Source organism: Camelus dromedarius, chromosome 23 (assembly GCF_036321535.1).
Source record: "Camelus dromedarius isolate mCamDro1 chromosome 23, mCamDro1.pat, whole genome shotgun sequence".
In the NCBI taxonomy this organism is placed as follows: domain Eukaryota; kingdom Metazoa; phylum Chordata; class Mammalia; order Artiodactyla; family Camelidae; genus Camelus; species Camelus dromedarius.
Genome location: NC_087458.1, coordinates 21,275,563 through 21,296,331, shown reverse-complemented (window position 1 = coordinate 21,296,331; position 20,769 = coordinate 21,275,563). Strand labels below are relative to the sequence as shown.

The window sequence follows — 20,769 nt, the reverse complement described above, 5'->3', positions numbered from 1 at the left end:
AGCCAGGTCCTACCAGTCTTTTCATCACCCTGTCTTGCTGTTCAGTATCTTGCACCCTCTGCTTTGCTGTGCTGGACTTCTCATTAGTGTCAAACGCCTCACAATATTTCTCACTCCCAGGTGTTTACTAGCGCTATTCCCTCTGTCCAAACGCCCTTCTCAGCATCTTTCTTTGCGGAATTCCTACTGACCCCTCAAGATCTAGTCTTACCACCTTTCATAAGCCCTTCCCCAATCTTGCCCACCCCCCTGGACTCTACTCTTCAGCAGGTAACAGCATTCTTTGTTACAACATTAATCATGTTACATGATCTCATTCGTCTTTCTCTTCTGTGTGGATTAGGAGTTTCCAGACCAGGGACTAAATTATTGTCATCCTGGAAATTGCTCAGGAACTAACGCAGTACATGCACACTGGCTACTCAGTAAATGTCTGTGTAGGGAGTGAATAAACGAGCGAATGACATACTCCAGTCCATGTTCCGTGAACACAATGGGCAGATTCTTCCAGTTATTGGCTCTACTCTCTGGCTGCTTGCTGGCTCTAGGAGACATAGTCCCCTTTCTTTGTTGAAGGACTAACTTCTTGCCTTTGTGTTAAACGTGGTCTCTCTGCAGCCCCACTGGCATGAACCTGATCGTTTTAGCTTCATGGGATTCCTTAGCAAACCTCCCTTTCCCAGAGCCTGTCTTTCCAACTAACAAGGTTCCTCTGCAGCTGGACTCGCTGCTCTCTGGCTTTCCTAAATGCCCCCTTTGGCCAGCTTAGGCATTCCTGAGATTCCCGTGGAGCCTCTAAAGCTGGATTAAACCATCACTCTTGCTGCCTCCAGTGTTTCTTACCGTTACCTGTCCATCTCTGCCAAGACTAGCTAAATACTTTGCAGGAGCCAATGCAAAATGAAAATGTGAGTTCCTTGGCCAAACATTATTAAGAATTTCATGATGGCAACAGCAAAGCAGTAAGCCAAGCACAGGTCCCTTCTGAGCACAGGGTCCTACGTGATCACGTGGTTCTCATGTCCAGGAAGCTGGCCCTCAGCAATGCCTCCCAGTTGAAGGCAGAAGCTACAGGCAGGGATCAAGTTGGGAATACAACCATTCTTCAGGAAAATGAGTTAACCAGGGTGAAGAGAGGGTTGCCTGCATGAGGACAAAAGCATTAGGAGGAATTTGGTGAAATAAATTAATTCTGAATAAGTTCTTTCATTAATGCAGTTGGAAAAGAGAGTTTTAAAGATCATGTGTGTGTGTATGATTAATATAAATGATTATTTGGTTAAGTAAAGGGTTTGGACCAATGCCATGTGGAAGGCATTTTAAAAGTAAGAATAAGCTGTCTCATTAGAAGCACTTTGTAATTAGGAAGAAATTGCTTGTCATTGCTTGCACCAAACCAGGAGATGCAGAGTGATGCTAATCCCACGGCTTGGGGTGTGGGCACCTTCTACTAGGGCTGCAGATGATGGGACAGGCAAGAGCCCTGGCGGGCTTTGAGAATTCATTCATTGTTCATCCATTTGTTTAACTAAACACTTTTTGAAGACTCATTATTCATTTCACATCCATAACTTAGGTTCAGAAGTTTCTTCATAACAAAGGCAGTGGGAGATCAGATTTGGGAGCTGGCCCTGGAGCCCAAGATGGCTAAGTGCACCCAAACCACACAGCACCCTTCTTCTGAACTCGTGTAAATTTACAGTGAAATAAAGCTTATGAATAAAATGCCAGCAGGGATGGGGCACAGTGTCCTCCTGGGAGAAGGGGAGGGCCTGGGTTGGGAGTTGGAGGAATTTTGTATCTTTTTTAGTCCTCCTGGATCCCCCTTCTCCAACCTCATGTGATTAATGCAAAGGTGGGAGGCTCATGGTTCCTGGGATTTGCCCCCAGTGAGCACCATGCTGCTGCCAGTTGTCACAGTCTTGTCCTAGTGGTGGGGGATAGTTCTGGTAAGCCTTGTATGTGTAGAGCATCTTCCAGTTTACAACATTATTTCATTTTGACACACACAAATCAGGTTGAACCATATGAAACTGCCATTTCTGTAGGTCACTTAGACCCAGCTGTCAGCAATTTCATATGGTTCAATTTATTACCATATGATATTACGGTGTTATAATCTCTGTTCTCTCAGGGACCAATAAGGAAGCATAGAGAGACTGTACCAACCTCACCAAGCCAGGCATTGGATTTGTGAACTTACACTCAGATCCCTCCTCTTCCTCCACGTTTGGTGCCCCTTTGGTTTAAGTGGTAAATCAGCCTCACGCAGCGACACACAAGTCGGGGGTCTCGTGTTAATGTGTTTTAACTGTCTTTTTTTTTTTTTTTTTCAGCTCCAGATTCAGTAATGGTTCTCTGTACAAACTCATTCATTTTTAATCAGTTGACTGTAATGATTTGTTACAAATGATCTTTACAATTCTCAGTTGTGGTTAAATCAGTACTGAAAGGCACTTTTCCTGTTATTTTATTTGGAAAGGACTCAGTGAAATACTTGCCTGCCATTACTTAATAACTTGTTTGTTTTCCCTCTGCGCAGTTTCTAGCAGCACACAGCAGGATTTAATGTGGGCATTTCCCCTTTACCTAGTGGACTGAGTTTTCCCAGCTGTAGGTGCAGGGATCTCCAGGGGCCTCTGAGGATTCATGCTGTGGTTTGTTGCTAATTGACCCTCTTCTGCTGGCCAAGCTCAAAGCTGAGTGCTGAGGACACCCTGACCTATAGGTGGGCAATTGCAACACAACTTGGAATGGTTATTAAGAGAGTTCATGGTGGAGGAAAGAGGAGATAATGGAGATGTTACCTAAACCATTTCTGGAGTGTTGGGAGGTCTTCCTGGAGGAGGTGATCCTGGAGGACAAACATTAACCAGGCAGAAGTTTCTGGGCAGAAGGAACAACAGATGCAAAGGCTCAGAGAGTGAGAGTTCGGGAACTGGGAAAATGCAAGTAGTTGAGTGTGGCTGGAGGACAGAGAGCAGGCAGGAGAGGGTGGCAGTGAGAATGGTGGTGAGGGAGGTAAGAAGAATTGGATTGTGAAACACCCTGGGCGCACCTTAAACCCTGAGAGGTTTAAGAAGGGAAATGACCTGAGTAGATTTACTTTCGAAATATCTTTTTTTGGGTTACTCTTTATTTTTTAATATATTTTTATTGAAGTACAGTTTACAATGTTGTGTCAATTTCCAGTGTACAGGTAACAAAACTTTGGTCATATAAGAGCATACATACATTCGTTTTCATATTCTCTTTCACCATAAGTTACTACAAGATATTGAATATAGTTCCCTGTGCTACAAAGTATAAACTTGTTGTTTATCCATTTTATATATATTAGTCAGTATCTGCAAATCTCAAACTCCCAATTTATCCCTTCCCATCTCCTTCCCTCCCCTGGTAACCATAAGTTTGTTTTAGAAATATCTTTTTGAGAGCAGAATGGAGAATGGATTGGAAGGAGGCTGAATGGAGGCAGGAAGCCAAATGAGGAGGAGATGGGGGGAGGAAGAGGAGAAACAGGCAAGAGACGCTAGGAGCCTGAGTGAAGTGAGTAGCTACAGAGATGGGGAGAAGCAGGTCCAGTAAGTGGGGGAAGTACAGATGATGAATTTCTAGTTTTACTCTTGCAGGGCTGGGCTGGGCCACTTGCCTGGCACCCAAAGAGGCTAAATTCTAGCTCCAGGCCAGGGCTGTCCGTCTGCAGGAGCAGCTGCCCCAGCGGACAGCGCTAAGGGCTAGGCTCTTTCCTGGGCCATCAGCTGTCTTCAGGCCACCAGGGTTGGCTTTGGGTAATCTTACAGTGATCTTGACCAATGAAAGAAATTGAAAACAGTTCTTTTCCTCTCACTACCCCCAGGTTCTGGCATTTCTGGCCCTCCTAGGAGTCTGGCATCACCATTCAAAGATTTGCGTGGAGCCCTGGAGCTTAATGATTCTAGAAGGTTACTTTTCCGGTTCCTTTTGTCCAGGGATGTGATCAGTGATGCCTCAGGAGGGCAGCCTCTGTGTTGGGCTGCAGGGAGAGGTGAAGATTGCCTGAGGTTTCTTCCACAGCCTGTCTGTGAAGGGACTACACCTTCTGAGTGCAAGGAGGTCACGTGGAGCCTCTGTTATCAGGGTGACACTTGCCAGCGTGATGAGAGGAAGGACTGGATGATGAGGGAATTGCCATGGCAATAATGTGGTCTGACCACAAAAGCAAAATAACAAACGCCAAACACGGTTACAGCTCCCTCCCCTCCCCACTCTATATAAGACACCCATTCACCAGCTGGTGCCTCCTTTGCTGTCTTTTTTTTTTTTTTTTTTGTCAAAGCACAAAAAGTGTGAGGCAGATTTCATTTGTCTTCTTTATATCTGCTTTTGATGGCCTTACCACAATTTGTTTATCCTTTGCTGTTCTTTATGGCAATTCTTAAGTTCCTCTTCACTCTTGGTGCCCTAGACCAATAGCCAACGAGACTAACTCATGCTATAGTGTGAGTGACTTACACTTTGGTTTAAAATGCTAATATCACTGGGAAGGGCACCTAGTAACACAATGGTATAAATCTAATGGCAGAAATGTGAGTTTCGGGAACAGGGACTTGGAGGATTTTGTGAAGACCTTCCAATCATATGCACAAGCAACTGCCTGGCCTAAGGAGGGGGTTTCTTGGTTCCCAGAAACAACCGTGAGGCTTCTTTAGAACTTCAGTGAGGTTCTGTGTTTCACTTCAACCTCCATCTGGGGAAGTGGATCTCAAGTCAAGATTCAGGAGCCACCAGGTCTAGGCACGACTGGTTCTCTCTTTTTGGAAAGAGACCCCTCAGACCCTTTCCCATTTCTGAGCCTTGGTGCTTGCATCTTCATCTGATTCCTCTCGGCGGTGAGCCTTCTCAGACTCCATGCTCGGGGTTCCAGGGTGCTTTGCTCACGCCTCCGTTAGACTCTGGACTCAGAAGCCATGTGAAAATAGCTCTCTATACACATGAGTGTGCCTCCCCCATGGACTGTGAGCTTCTTTCTTGAGGGCAGGAATCATTTCTTATTCAGTGGTTTTTAATTCTGGCAGATAACAAGTGACCAGTAATTTTTTTTTTTTCCTTTTCCTGGGGCGGAGTGCAGGCAGATGAGTGCACCATGGAAGACTGAGTGGGGTTTTGTTTGGGATCCTCCCTCTAGCCTTCTCAAAGCTAGATTGTCATATTCCTCAGGCCCTCCCTCAGGGAGATGAGATGAAAAAGTCACTCCTTGTGCCTTTAAGGATCTCACCATGTCAGTTCAAACATAGATGTTAGCGGGTGACGTTGTTGAAAGCATGCTTTCCTCTCGGCCCATGTAAATGGCCTTGCCCTGAAAGCCACCACTGGGGACGGGCCAGCTCTAACTAAGCTGGAATCTGAGGGTCTGAGGAGCCTCCAAGACTCTGCCTTGTGTTCTTGAGTGTAAACCCCACATCTGGGTGATCCGTAACTTCCCTGTTGGGCAGGAGAAGCTGGATTAACTAGAGGTGGTCCTGCCTCCCCTCCTCCCTCCTACTCCAGGGGTATTTGGAAATATAAGTCAGTGGTCACAATGCTTGGTGGGGGACATGACAACATAGGATGCCCGGAGGTCAAGGAGAAAGATCACCCTGCAATACCACGGGCGGTCTCGCCCAGAGAAGAATCAACCCACTGCAAATGGCAACAGTGTCTACAAAACTAGACAATGACCTTCGTTCATGCTAGGACACCAAGAATTCAAGGTTTTAGGTAAAAGTCAAAGTTTTGAAGACTCAGATGCCAATTAAAGAAAATAGAGCTTCACTTTTCAGGGCCTACCTCATGCTAACCCACCATCAACACTCCTCTACACAGGATTAAACTCCTCCACCTCCACCGGCCATGCTAAGGCTGAGATTCTACACAAGCTACAAGGGACAGTGGCCTGGTAGTCATACCGCAGGTGGCCACTCTCTCTGCTCCAATCTTGTTCCCTCCCCCTTCCCATTTCCCACAGGGTCAGCATCTGAGCAGAGCAAGCTTGGACACTCAAGCCTGGTGTGGCCTACGGGCCCCATTTGCATTGTTCTGGCCTTGTACCCAACTTCCGGGGCTGTTCCTCCATGCCCTAAGCTCTTGACCTCTGGGTCTGCCTCCCCGGTTTCGCTCTGGCACAGATTTCTTAAATATTCTGCTTCTCCAGACTGTGACCTTGGACCATCTCACCCCATCTCCCTCCAAAACCATTATCCCATTCAAAATGACAATGGTGTCTTCACCGGATTTACACTGAACCCTTGGTTTAATCCACTTCCTGTTTGACTAGGTGATTCCCCATCTGCTCCCCCTCCCAGTTTGTAGGCCCCAGAAGCAGGCCCTTGTCCACAGAGGTGTCCGACCAAGCACCCGCCCAAGAAGAGGGACTCAGATACTATCTGCCTTCTGCTCAGAGTCCGAGTCTGTGTCCTCCGTGCTCATCTGCTGGCTGATGGGGAAGCAGCTGGGCTTTGGATCACAGCCCAACCAAACCGGAGGAGAGCCCTTCATCAGATGCCTGTGAAGCTGATCTTTTAACACTCCAGCAAGGGATCCCCCTTAACCGCGGGTCCAAGGGAGATGATGACGCTGAGCAAATTAAAATTGTGTTTGGGGAAGACAGGGATTCCTGGGCCGGCTGGAAAGCTATGCCGTTTGGGTCAGGTCCTTTGAGAGGAAATTGGCGATCTTTGAGGAGGACCTGAGAGCTGCCATCCTCTGGCCCTGCGGGCCAGGCCTGTGCCACCCAGGCACTGGGCTAGCCAATTACCTGCCCCACAGGAGCCATTTGAAGGCAAGAAGGACTGTTCGCCTCCACCTACGCCCAGGCAAGGTGGGGCTGTGTATTAGGTGAAGAAAGGGCCGGGGCTCATCGTAGACCCAAAGCTTTGTCTTTCCTTTCTTGGCCTCATTTTTGGCTTCTTTCTCGGAGGAGAGCACATGTCTTAAGACAGGAAATTACCATGGTGATTGATGTCTCGCAAATGCAATTAGGTCCCAGCTAAGTGTTCTCCAGGGGGCGCCCATCCAGTGAGGTGTTCCAAGTTTGGTGATCACTTAACGACCCAGGACCCGGGGCCTCCTGGTAACGAAGCACTTGTGTCTGTCAGGCTTCGACCACCAGAACGTCCCGCTCCCTTTAGACGCAGAAAGGCTTTGGGCCAAGAGGTGGGAACGGAAGGTGGAGCAGGGAAGGGGCAGAGTGGATGCTGGGGTGGGAAGGTCAGAACAAGAACGGCCAGGTTGGTCGGGGACATGTGATGGCTCCCAGGTGAGGCCGGAACAGGACTTGGGGAGCAGGGGTGCCTTCAGTGGTTGAAAACCTATGATATTTGCTCATCAATCTAGTGGTTGGAATACAGTTCTTTCATTCCACTACCTCGGCAGCTTTAGAGGGCTAAAGAAAGATAAATGACCTTGCCCCAGCCCTTGAGGTATTTGCACTCTAGTTGGGATGGTCAAACACACCCTATCAAACTTCCAGGCAGCAAGTGTCCATCTGGCTCGGGGACACACAGACACGAGAGGCAGCACAGACAATATGGAGCCATGGGTGGTGCTGAGGGCAGGACAAAGATGGTCCCAAGCATCCTGGCTCTGCCACTTAGAAGCTGAGTGACCTTGAGCAAGTTACTTAACCTCTTCTGTCTCAGGGAGGATGCAGCAGGGCAACACACAGAAAGCCCAGGGCCTGGACCTCGCTGGTCTCAATGCACATCCCTTCCCTTCTTCTGCTTCTAAGCCTGGGCTAATTAACCTTTTTTTTTTTTTGAAATATCATAAACCTCTTTGGCAGCCTGGTGATGCATATGAACTCCTTTTCAAAATAATGGCCTAAACATAGAAAATAAAATATATAGGCTTACAGAGGAAACTGCATTTTTTACTGAAATGCAGTTATCAAAATACTAAAAACCAAATTTGCTGTCTTGTAATGTATGTGCTTCTTTAATAACACAGTAAATAACAAGATCTACTGGCAAGCCTAATAACTACTGTAATTTTGAAATAGTAATAAGCCTAAACAATATTTCAACATACCTGCAACAGCTGTAATGAGATAGAAAAACATCCGTGATTTCTATTGGTGACAAAGTTGCATCGGCTGCTAATACTGCTGTGACTTGTTGCCTACATTCAAATTTAGAGGCATTGCTAAATTTTTGTTAGCGGTTGATGAAAATAAAGATGAATTTCCTTTCCATCGAAGTTGCATGGTCTCTCTGTGGACCCGAGGCTCAGAACTACTGCTGTAACACTTGATCAAATAAGTTATGACCATACTTCCTAATGTTTTTCAGAACAACATTTATTTTCGTGTCACCAAAGCAAAATGTAAACATAATTGGAAAGTTAAGAAATACAGATTAAGCGGAAAAAGACAGAGGACAATTTAAAAACATGACCCAGAGAACACCACTGCGGTAGTCGTTTGACTTTTAGGGCACGGAGCTCATTGCTCATCTGTTTTTCATGCATGAATTTGCTCCACCTCGGATTGTTAGATTGCAGTTTTACTCAGGGGACATCAAGGCACAGGGAATGGTCAGGAAAGAACCAACCCAAAGCATCACGAATGTAAGTCAGAACCTGTACAAAGCTCAACGATGGGAAAAGAGCTCCTGACCTTTGCAGCACAGCCTCCCGGAGATAGAGAGAAATGTCAAGGGACAGAGCTGGGCGCCCCAGCTGCCCAGAAAACATGCCGGAAGCCTCCAGCCCCGCTCACAAGAGCCGTCCCACTGATCTCGTATCTCTTGTTAGGCCTGATGAATGATCTCAAGTCGGAATCGTGAATTGTAACGGGAATTACCCATTTGATGAAGGATCCCAACCGGCTCTACACAAAACCTGCCAGATGCTCAGATCAGATCCCTGACACACGCAGGCGGAGTGGGAATGCTCATCCAACCGTCCACTTAGAAACAGCGACACGGAGGCAGCACCGAATCTAGGAGGTGTTATACAACCTGCACAAACACACTTGTGGCACCAGAGAAGAATCCTGCTGCCACCCCAGATGCTCCCCTGTGGCAACGCGCCGCAACTCTCTCTGCGTGTAAGGGTAGTTTGACACATGTCCAGCTGTCCCAGGTTAACTGTGGAAGACTGAAGCCTTGGCATGGCCCATCTGGACCCTGTGACAATGCCTGTGGAGAATCCACTGCGTGTGAGTTCAGCACACAGGGGAGGCCAGGCCCTAGCTTACTTGCCCTCAAATCCCCCGGAGAACGCAACCCCACGTGCCCTCCAAGCAGTGGTCAGTTTCTGGACCCCTGACTTGCCACCCTCCTATGGGCCCATGAGGTTATGAAAGCATCACCAAGTTAGGCTCCTGCTGCTTCTCCTAGATGGAACTTCTGGGACACCGGGGCCAGGGTCACTATAGCAACATTGCAAAAGCACCTCCCTTCTCTGCTCCAGCTCAGACCTTAGACCAGCGTCCTCTTCTGACCTCCAAACAGAGACCTTCCATGGCGTCACCGTCAAAATGCGATCATGTGCTTTTCCGGAGGGAGCCTGCAGCCCCGAGGTGGCTCACCCTGCTTCCCTAAGCCGAGTTAAAGACCGCAGCCCAAGATAACAGGTCAGCCAAGCCCCTGCATGCAAGGCGCTGCCGAATTTCAAAATGTTTTTAATAAAACAATGTGGAAAGGGCAGCCTGTTCATTTTGATTCTCCACTGGGTCATTCAATTAAATCTGAGATTCTGGGAAAACTTGAACTACCCTGACCATATTTTCCATTAGTAGTAATGATAAAAGATAATAATTGAGCCTGTCTGTCAGGTATCCCAGACACCCACACCTCCACTTAATTAATTGCTAATTAAGATATGAAAGAACCGGCATGTCTCGCGCACATCCTGACTTTATGAAGCCTCAGCAGATCTCCGTCAGGGAAAAGGAGACCTCAGCTGCCAAGGCTGAGCCCCTCCTCTGGTTTGAAAGCCAGGGGGGGAAGGAGGGGAGGTGGGGAGGAGGGTGGACCCTGAGTTGGGGTCATTTAACCACGTCATTCAGGTGGTACACGATGGCCCTGAGAGGGGACGCTGAGGGGGAAAGAGAGAAGAATGAACACTGGCTGGCTTCCTCCCTTTTGGCACACACTGAGCCAAGCCTTTGACATGCATTATCTAAGTCAATCCTCACAGCAAACCTGTAAGGGATGATTATTATCCCCATTTTACAGATTAAAAAAAGGAGTGCTTAGAGAGACTACATACGTATATTTTCCAAGTGTGTAGCCAGTAAGAGCTAGCATTTAAGCCAGATCCCACCCTCTTTCATTTGCTGTTCCCTGAAGATTCAAGGAACAGGAGCGTTCTCTTCCAGGTCTTACCATTACTGATAAAGGGAAAAGGCAGCTGGGGAGCCAACCTTCTAGATGACCCCGATTAAGCCTTGCTTCCTAGTATCCGTACCCTTGTGTTGTCTCCTCCCACATTAAATAGGGCGAATCTGTGTAAGCCACAGGGTATTGCAGAAGTGATAAAAAGTAGGTCACCAAAGACGCTGTAGCTTCCACCTGGCTTTCTCTTGGATGGCTCGCTCCCGGAGAAGCCGGCCACCATGTTGCAAGGACACTCAAGCAGCCCGGCAGAGGCCCACGTGGGGAGGCCTCCTGCAACAGCAGACGGCATAAGCCAGTCACTCATCTTAGAATCAGATCCTCCAGCAAGTCTTCAGTGGACTGAAGCCCTGGGCGACATCTTAAATGAAACTTCGTGAGAGACCTTGGGCCAGAACCACCCAGAAAAACCACTTCTGAATTCCTGACCCACAGAAACCAAGAGATAATAAATGTTTGTTGTTTTCAGCCGCTGAATTGGGGGGTAATTAGTAATGCGGCAATAGACAATGAATTGAGCATTCATGAACTTTTCACATCCTGCTGAACTGCAGCGTCTTGCTGACAACAGTGGGTCAGAGAAATCCTTCTAAGAAACATTCAAATTTGCATGCCTCAGTGTAGGAGCCCCAGATTAGTCATTCAAGGTCTCTTCTGTTAGGAGACCTTGAGACTTCAGGAGCTGAATACAGGTCAGATCACCAACATTTGCCTGAACTTCCCATTTTGTCATTAAAATGACCAAATACAGTTTGTTGGCCGTTCACAGTCTGATCTGTTTTCAGCAACTGAATGCTGTGAGAATTGAGAAAAAATATAAATTGAAAAGGCTTTAGCATGTCGGGTAGTTTTGTTTAGAGCTGATCAGCACCCTTGCAATGGCTCTCCCTGGAACATCTCCCGCAGTTTGCAGTCAACAAACCAAAACCATCCAAGTAAGAGGGCTTAGGCTGAATATCAAAACGGACTGTTGCTGTGAAAACCTCTGCAGGTTTTGGATGCTGATCTCACCCCGCCTGGTGGTGTCTCTCTTCTGCCCGTGATTCACCTCAGCCAAAACGGGAAAAAACACGGGGCTTTGGAGATAATCTGTGACTGGCATCAAGAAGGCCTCCAAGCTGCACTCCCTGGACTGCCTGGCCCTCAGATCCCGACTGCACAATCGGGGGCGGGGAGCCCATGAGACAAAGTCGAAGCCCAGCCCCTCGGGTTCCTGAACTCACATCCAACATAAGAGGGGCCAGCATTTGATGAGGAGGGAAAATATAATGCACATTTTTCTGGATGTATTTCATAAGAAAAACTGTTTTGTTTTTTGTTTTGTTTTTTCCCAAAGATGAGCTGTTACAAGTTGACCCCAGAAAATGGCTTTGAAGGAAATGTTGGGCACTAAGAGGGGAAGCGCAGGTAAATGGTGGGTGGAGAGAATGGGCAGGAAGAACACATCAATTTGCTGAAGCTGCCGGGAAGCCAGGTCACCGTGCTCTGCCATCGCAGGAGCGTCTCCCGTGGTCCCGCTGCCCCTGGCCGCGGTCCCTCCTGGCAGCGCGTGGGCTGCAAGGATTCCGGGGCATGCGCCCTGCACTGGTTATTGGTCTCTGCTCACAGTTTTGCCTCTGCAACTTGTCTGTACAGGAACAATGGTCCACGTTGTGACACGCCGGCATCTGTTTCCCTGCTGATACTCCTTTGCCTCGTCACCAGTTATATGAAAATCTGCTCCAAGATAAGGCCTCTGTGCGCTCTCCACAGGGCTGTACGGCTTGTTAATCAAATTAAACGGGTCTATTCGTGAGGTCATGCATGTGCCATCACGAGGGCCAGGATGTTAGGTCACTGCGGGCTTCTCTAACGGAGCAAGTGTGGTCACGACATCAGGAAGGCAGCACGCACCGGCTCGATTTCAAAGTGGCCATTGCTCAGCCCACAGTTTGAAATATATTAAAAAAAAAAAAAAAAAAAAGCACTAGGAAAATGGCAAAGAGCACAGGATTGGAAGACAGGAACCCAGCATTCTGGTTCTGATTCTCTAAACAGCTCTGTGTGCTTGGTGCCTGCGTGCGTTAGTGAACCCCCATCCTCCCCTGTCATTACCGCCTGTTCTGGGTCTCTCTCCTCCATGGGCAGGAGCTCCTTGAGGGCAGGGGCTGCGTCCTCCTCTTGTGTCTCCAGTGCCTGGTGCGGGCGGGGGCACTCGGAAGGCTCAGTAAATACTCACTGCCAATGATCAAAACAGCGACTCAGGGCCTCTGACCCTATTTACGTACGTATATGCGTGGCTATAAGCACACGAGGGAAAGTACACAAGTATACACTCCATGCTGGCAGCCTGGGGAGTGGGGGTAATATGGGCGGTGCCGGAAGGAGCAGAGGTGAAGACGGGTAAGCAACTGAGAAAAAAACATAAGGAGACTACACTAAAAAAGCCTAGATGTAGACTATGACCTTTTTGTAAAAGCACATGTGTGTATGCACAAATGAATTAGGGAAGAAATGATGATGTTCTTATGTTAAGTTCAAACAAGTTGCAGAGTATTTCAGTTAAAGATTATAAACAAAACATCCCATATGTCTGCACATAGACGCATAATTGGGTTTAAACAAGCACAAGGGAGGGTGTGTACTGTGAGCGCTGTGAGACATCACCCGACTGAGACACTCAGCCCCCAGCTGCCGGGAGCGTTGGCTGCTCACAGCTCACAGCTGAGTTTCTCTCCAGGTGCCTCCCTCAGCCAGCGGGGGCTGCTCTGCTCGAGGTTGTGCCTGCCCTCTCTGTGCAGGGCAGCCCACCTCTAAAGACTGCCGGGGCCCAAAGGCCTGTCCCTTCTCAGTGCAGGACAGCTCCAGAGGTCCCTCTGGCCAAGTCAGCTTCCTGTACAGCCCGTGAGAGTTGTCCCAGCAAACCTTCAGGGGTGCGTATCCTGTCTCAGTCTGTTTCCTGGGAACTGGACTTATGACAGTGGGGAAAGATACATACTAGTCTACTAAAATGTTATGTCAAGAAATAATGCCATTTGCAGCAACGTGGATGGACCTAGAGATGATCATATTAAGTGAAGTAAGTCAGACGAGAAAAACAAATATCATATGATATCACATATTCCACATCATTCCACATATGTGGAATTTATAAGAATAATACAAATGCACTTATTTATAAAACAGAAATAGACCCACAGACATAGGAAAAAACTTATGGTTACCAAAGGGGAAAGCAGAGGGTAGAGGGGAAGGATAAATTGGGAATTTGGGATTAATAGATACACACTATTATATATTAAATAGATAAACAACAAGGACCAACTGTATAGCAGGGAACTACATTCAATATCTTGTAATAACCTATAATGAGAAAGAATATAGAAAAGAATGTAGATTAGACATATATGTGTAACAGGATCCCTATGCTGTACTCCAGAACTAACACAACATTGTAAATCAACTGTACTTCAATAAGAGATAAGCCTTAAAAAATAAATAAAATAAAATGTTACATCAAGGGGCTGATGCTGGGGGGAAATTATGCACTTTTTCTGTGTACATCTTCCTATGGACTCACTTGTTACAATGAGCAATGATCACTTTTATAATTTCAAGAATATCAAATAGAGAAAATTAAAATATAATCAATGTATGTGAGGTGAATGAATGAATACCATGCCTATATCTAGTTGGAGAAATAATAATAAAATAGCGTGCTGACTTGAAGCTATCAGTGTTGAATGAGCTAAAAGGAGATTTCACCAACATTTTTGATTACTTTTGACTTACTTGGTTCAAAAGAGATTGGACCAGCTTTCTAAGAATGAGGTCACCACTTCACAGATAGGATGGGAAATAAAAGGGTCGATGGGTGGAAACAAAAAGGAGAGAAGTTTTAATTCCATGGAAGGAGAGGTTTTCTATTTTCAGAGCTACCTGCCAGTAAAATTAGGCTGCAAATTTGGGGCAGTTGCCGTCCAAATTACACTGTCCAAAGGATCTGCAATGCTTCCGTTTGGTGAGCAGCCAGATTAGGACCAGAGGAGGAAAGTACCTGGTATTCATGTCACCTCCGGTACTTCCCCACCCTGGACACAAGCAAACCCCTGATGACCACTCTCCTCCCGAGGGATGCAGAATCCTTCCCAGCCCCACTCTGCAGGCAGCCGCTGCACTGCTGATGTACTGGAGTATTCTCCGGAGATGAAATCTATTTGCCCTTCCAGGGCTAAATGATCTTTTCCTCCAATTCCAAGTCTCCCTGGGCTCCTCCAGGGAAGGTTAATTTATTCAGGAACAACTTAGATGAACAAGCCTACACCTCAGCTGAAGGTCTGCTCCTTCCTCCCTCAGCACTACTTGATTTTTAAGTAGCCTCTTCAGGTGTCTATAAATGAGATCCCTGAAGCTCAGTGTCCACTTGGAGAAGGCTCAGAAGGGTTTGTGGGAAGCAAGCCCTTGCCAGCATAGTCATCCTGCTATAGACCATGGATGACCTGTGGGAACTGTGTAGGGGTGCAGTGGTGGCTGCTCCAAGTTGTGCAGAGGAGCCCTGCTTAAGGAGACTGAAATTCCTGACATGGAGGCTCCCTGCTTGCAAAGTTATCTCTGCTTCTGTAGGTGGTGGTTCTAACCTGAGAAAACTACTCTTTGTAAAGCATTCATTTCCTCAAAGAGGATTTATTGAACTTTTCTGCACTGGCACTGTGCTTGGGATAGAGAATCTGCCCTCGAGGAGTTGAGACTCCAGCCTGGGAATAGCACAAATGAAGAGGTTTACCATAAGTGGTGACTTCTGTGGTGTAGGAAGGCACTGAGTGCCACGGATGTGGAGAACATAAGAGGGGCTCAGGTTTAGAGGGGGATGAGAGGCTTCCTGGAGGAAGTGTCAACCATTTGTCACAATCAGATCATCCAAGCAGGTAACTACAGCCACCTTCAAAGATCTCAGAAGAGATTTGCTACATAAAACACATTCCTGGATTTATAATCATTCTGTAGAATTTTTATCTTAAATCTTCACCGCTTCATTGCAAAGCTACGGAATGAATGAAAGAAAACTAATGAAATAAACAGAACTCTCTGGAGAGGGAAAAAGAACAATAAATGACAGTTTTCTTCAGAAATCCACACTGTACCTCCAAGTTTATTGAAATGGAGATGTGGCAGTTGCAAAGGAAAGGGAACCCAAGGTTTCTTATTCTGAAACCACAAACATATTTCTTCCCCTCTTTGTTCCTGTTTCAGGTGGCCACATCATCATAACTGCACAGAGGCCAGGTCTCTTTTGGTGTTAGGATTAAAGAACGCGCGGGAAAGAGAAAGCATTGAAGGCATCATCACTACAGGTACCATTTTCTGTGAGCCTTTTACCATCTGTCATTGCAATGGCCGGTTTGAGGCTTTCACTTGTGACTGCATTTTCCCGGGGATTGGAAGCTCTTTGTCACTGTAATAACAGCCTGGGGGACAGTCTCCCTGCAATGAGGTGGTCAAGAGTACCAGCTCCCCTGGGCTTCATGCTGTGTCAGAAAAAGCTGGAGACACTGAGCATCAGGGTTCTGGCTTCTCATAAAATATTTCTGAAATGCATTTCATAACATGGTAGGTAATAAAAGTGCGTTGCTGCGCTCAGCCCCTCCAAGAGGCTAGACTTGATTCCCAGCCCAACTGCACCTGATCTGGGCCGGCATGAATCAATGCTAAATTATTCACCATCCTGACTTTGAAATTTCTGGAGTTCCAAAACCTCTAATAAAGTATTATGAAAAAATATCCATCTCTTTATCTGTATCCATAACTATTTATATGGCTAGAGGAAAAACCTGTCGTTTTATTTCTTTTAATTTAAAAGCTTTCCTAATTCCTTTTTCAAACCACATATATATGTCTCAAGAATTTTCAGGTTGAAATAATAACCTCTAAAAAATGGTCCAGGGAGAAGGCTCTCAGGATTTACAGAGCTGACGGGCACAGTGAACATTTTGTTCCTCTAATAACTTTCCTTGGCACTCAAACTTGGTATAACAAATTGGGAACTGTTCAAACAGGTGTGGCCCTTTTTTTATTGTACAAAAACAATGATAATATGCTCAGATGCCTTCTCTCTCTCTGTTTATGTAATTGCTAAAGTTTGCTCAGGAAAAACTCATTTCATTCCTCAGACTCATCGTGTTCTCAATCTCTATCGTTGTGACACTTTATGGCGGTAAAACAGGTTTTTTTATGAAGCCTCGCATTTGAATTAACCCAGAATAGCCTCGGTGACATCCTGCCTCACCTGGGGACACTCGACTGCAAAGTACCCCAGGCCGTTTAAAAAACCTTTGAATGTACAAACTCACAAGAGACATCATTGCATTAAGCTGGCTATCAGCCATTCACACTTAAGAGTGAACTGGTTAGCCTGGTGCTTCCAGGCTAACAGTTGGTGGAGCTCAAGTTCTGTGCAACTAAGCTGAGCTAGAATAGGGTGGACTACGTGGACAGCAGCTGGGGGTAGCTATTAAGATGGGGACATTTTTACCCACCAGCTCTCTGCTCACAGAAAGTACTTATGTAGCTAAAAGAATATTTGACAAACCATTTGTAATGAAAGATTAAACTCTCCCACCCACTCAAAGAAACTTGCTCAAATAAAAATAGCTGGTCTCTGAACTGACTTCTGAATAAGGTGGGTTCACTGGGACCTGGGGTGCTATTATCCTCCAAGGTGATGCTGAATAAATATTTAAAGGCTATTGGTTTAAATGGGAGACAAATGATGAGCTTGGCAAGAACACTCACATATTTTCACTTAGCCCTGATATCTGATGAAGATATCTGATGGAGGGGCTGGGAGGATGGAAGAGGGAGCCCAGGGCCCCACCAGCCTGAGTGAGACTCCAGGGGGGATCTGAGGAGCCCGTGTACAGAAGACAGTTGGTGGGAGAGGGGTGACTACCGGAGACAAACATCCCGTCGTACATGGAGGCAGCCTTAATCCAGCAATGCAGACCCTGCCCCAGTCCTGCCTGTGGAATCGAATCTGCAGGCTGAACCAGAGAATGCGCTTGAAAAGCAAGGATGAGACTGAAGTTTGAAGCAGGACCTGGGGATGATCCCCGTGATGTTGTGGTTTATAGTAAGATATATGTATTTGTCTTTGTCTCATTTCTGGCGCAGAGCTCCTCAAACCCTTGAAATGTCCTAAGTGATAAAAGCCATAGAGATGTTTTGATACTCTGAACAAACCCCTTTCAACCACACCTGACAGTCTGTTAATGAGGTGATTTTGGGGGGCTCTTTGTCAGGGGGAACCGAGCATGTGATCAGAGAGTTGTAACTTCCAGTTCCACCCCCAACCTCTGGGAAGGAAAGAGGAGTTGGAGATTGAGTTCAATCACCAAATGGCCCGTGAGTCAAACAATCATGTCTGTGTGATGAAGCCTCCATTAAAAGCTCAAAAGAAAGGGGTTCTGAGAGCTTCTGGGTTGGTGAACGAGAAAGCTTGCTTGTGCCACGACGCTGCGCTCCAAACTCCACGGGGACAGATGCTCCTTTGAAACTCCTTTGTTCGGAACATGTACCTCTTCATCTGATTCGTATCCTTTAATATCCTTAGCCTGTAATCTAGTCAGCCAAATGGTTTTCTGAGTTCTGTGAGTCACTCTAGCAAATTAATCAAACCAGAGGAGGGTGTTGTAGGAACCTCCAGTTTGTAGCCACTTGGTCGAGAACAAAGGTGAAACCTGGACTTGTGATGGGCCTCTGAAGTGGAGGGTGGTCTTGCGGGACTGCACCCTCAGCCTGTGGACTCTGATGGTATCTCTGGGTGGATAGTGTCCGAATTGAATTGGACGGTAGGACACCCAGCTGGTGTCAAAGAATTGCTTCGTATTGGGGGGACAACCCACACATCAGAATCAGTGTCAGAATCAGAATTGTAATCCCAAACCACTGCACAGCCACAAACACGCAGGGTGTAGGGCTGACTGAAGTGCCTGGGTCCAGGGAGGGTCAAGCCACAGCAGGATGTGAGGGGCCAACGTGGAAGTCAGCTAACAACCGCCCATGGATCCTGACGGGGTGGTGAACCCCGCTGGCCCTCCCTAGGGCCGGACTTCTCAGAAGTCTACAGGATGCAATATTCAGCGGTAGTTCTCAGAAGCATCAGCCGCTCTGTTGATTACATCTCAAAGCCACCTCCTGGCACAGAGGAGGCCAGTCTGTCTTTCTCTGCCAAGCCTTGTCACATGTGTATGATTGACTTCACAGGACAGCATGGATTTTCCAGATTAGCCCTCTCCCCCACGTACTTACAAATAGCTGTTCACCAGCGTGGTCTGGTGTTGGAACTGCAGACGTTACCAAACAGGAAGCCACCAAGTCGCCTCCTGGCTCTTCGGCAATTCAGAGGTGCGTTTAACTGCCGCACTCAGCCTGCGGCTGCCCTACCTTCATTCCCCATGCATCCGAAAGCAGCTTATTTTAAAAGCTGATTAGATGAGTCCTTAATAACATTAGAATTTAAATGGCCCCAGACAGGCTTTCAGTTTCTTGCCAAATTGAGATAAATGTGATATTTGGGGAGCTGAGCTCCCAGCTTCATGACGGCTCTGGACCGCAGACAGGTTTTGAAGCTCTGCCTTCTCCCACGTTTTCCTGCAGCCTGAAACTGGGTGTATGTGCGTCTCTAAGGCCGCTTTCATCCCTAAAGGTCTAGGATTCTGTCTGTAGACGTATCTCCATGATCGTGCATTCTCAGAGAAAGGCAAGTTAGAGACAGCGCAGAATTCTAAGGACAGAATTATAATCTTTGTGTGATAATCTATGGGAAAAAGCTCTGTGCGCCTACATTCTCTGATAACTTTCAGTTCCAGGCAACAAACCTTTATTGAGCAACTGCTATTTAACAACTGATGTTGTTAAAACCTGACTTTTGCTGAGACTAATATAAAATGGTCAGAAATATGAATGTTTCATCCTGGTTAATACGTTCAGCTCCCTCTGTAACTCCCATAGGTGGGTTCAGTGCTGGGAAGCATATGACTGCCTTCCAATTTAACGCTTTTCCCTATGTTTTAGAGAAAGTTAAAAACAGAATGGGACGTTCCGCATGTAAGTGACATCATATGATATTTGCCTTTGTCTGACTTACTTCACTCAACATGACAATCTCTAGGTCCATCTATGTTGCTGCAAATGGCATTATTCCATTCTTTGCTGTACACCTGAAACTAACATTGTAAATCAACTACACGTCAATAAAAAAAATTTTAAAAAGTCAAAAACAAAACAAAACAGAACTGGAGGGGTGGAGTGGGAAACCAACCCAAGGTGCCTGGGAACAGATGGTCCCATGCTGCGATAAACTTGTTCTTACAAACAAATGAACATCAACTGAGCTGTCTTCTCTCCCCTGTCTTTCCCCAACCAAACCAGACCTCTGAGTGTCCTTAGAATGAAAGCTGGAGACTCTTTTTTTAAAAATTTTTATTGAGGTATAGTCAGTTTACAATGTTATGTCAATTTCTGGTGTACGGCACAATGCTTCAGTCTTACGTGAACATACATATATTCGTTTTCATATTCTTTTTCACCATAAGTTACTTCAAGATATTGAATACAGTTGCCTGTCCTATACAGTATAATCTTGTTGTTTATTTTATATATATTAATTAGTATCTGCAAATCTCAAACTCCCAATCTATCCCTTCCCATCCCCTTTCCACCCTGGTCACCTTAAGTTTGTTTTCTATGTGAGTCTGTAAAGCTGGAGACTCTTAAAAACACGGCTGGCCCTTTTGAAGGAGGTGGTCATCACAGGAGTTTCCCTGAACCTAAGCATCCTTTTGGAACGCTCACCAAATACAGCAGCTCTTACAGCCTTTCAGAAGAAGCCAGACCTTGAGCTTAATAAGCCTTGCATTTGCGTTCCAATGGGACGAGACTATCTGCCACGTTTCCCTGAAGTGAGGCTAAGAATTCCAAGGAGCCAGCCTGGGTGTGGACGGGAGATCCTGGGTCTGGACACAGCTGTGGGTTCACCCACTTCTGCTCTGGCCCTAGGGGTCCAAAACTCATCCAGCCTTCCGGGACCTTGAGGGAGTTTCAGGAGGAAAATGCTTGTAATCCATTTAAACTGTGGCTTGAGGGGATTCAGACAGAAATGCAGTTTGAGCATGAACAGCTGCCTCACAAAAACAGAGATGAGGAAGACCAGCAAAGTAGGGCTCCAGACGGGCAGGATCTGACTCTCCCAAACCTCTGCGCCATCAGCCTCGGCCGGGACAGAGCTCACCTGGGCTCCGACGCTGCTCCACACGGAGAGGAGTAGGGAGAGTCAGCCCTCAGTCAGTCAGTGAATTCAGTGCCCCGTCCAATGATGATCAATTTTATAAAGAGCATAGCTTCTAAGAGGCCATTGCTGCTTAAAGTACTCTGAGTATTT

At 46.6% G+C, this 20,769-nt stretch overlaps 1 protein-coding gene across 4 annotated transcripts in view; it reads left to right on the top strand.

Annotated features, from left to right (window-relative positions):
* TNR (tenascin R) overlaps window positions 1–20,769 on the top strand; it is a 398,595-nt gene that overhangs the window by 191,596 nt on the left and 186,230 nt on the right. For 3 of the 4 annotated variants that reach the window (XM_031435726.2, XM_031435725.2, XM_031435727.2), the window contains one exon: window positions 15,585–15,685. The exons of the other annotated variant lie outside the window; for it this stretch is intronic. The gene's annotated coding sequence lies outside the window, so the exon portion shown is untranslated. The remainder of the gene's footprint in view (window positions 1–15,584; window positions 15,686–20,769) is intronic. 4 annotated transcript variants of the gene reach the window in all.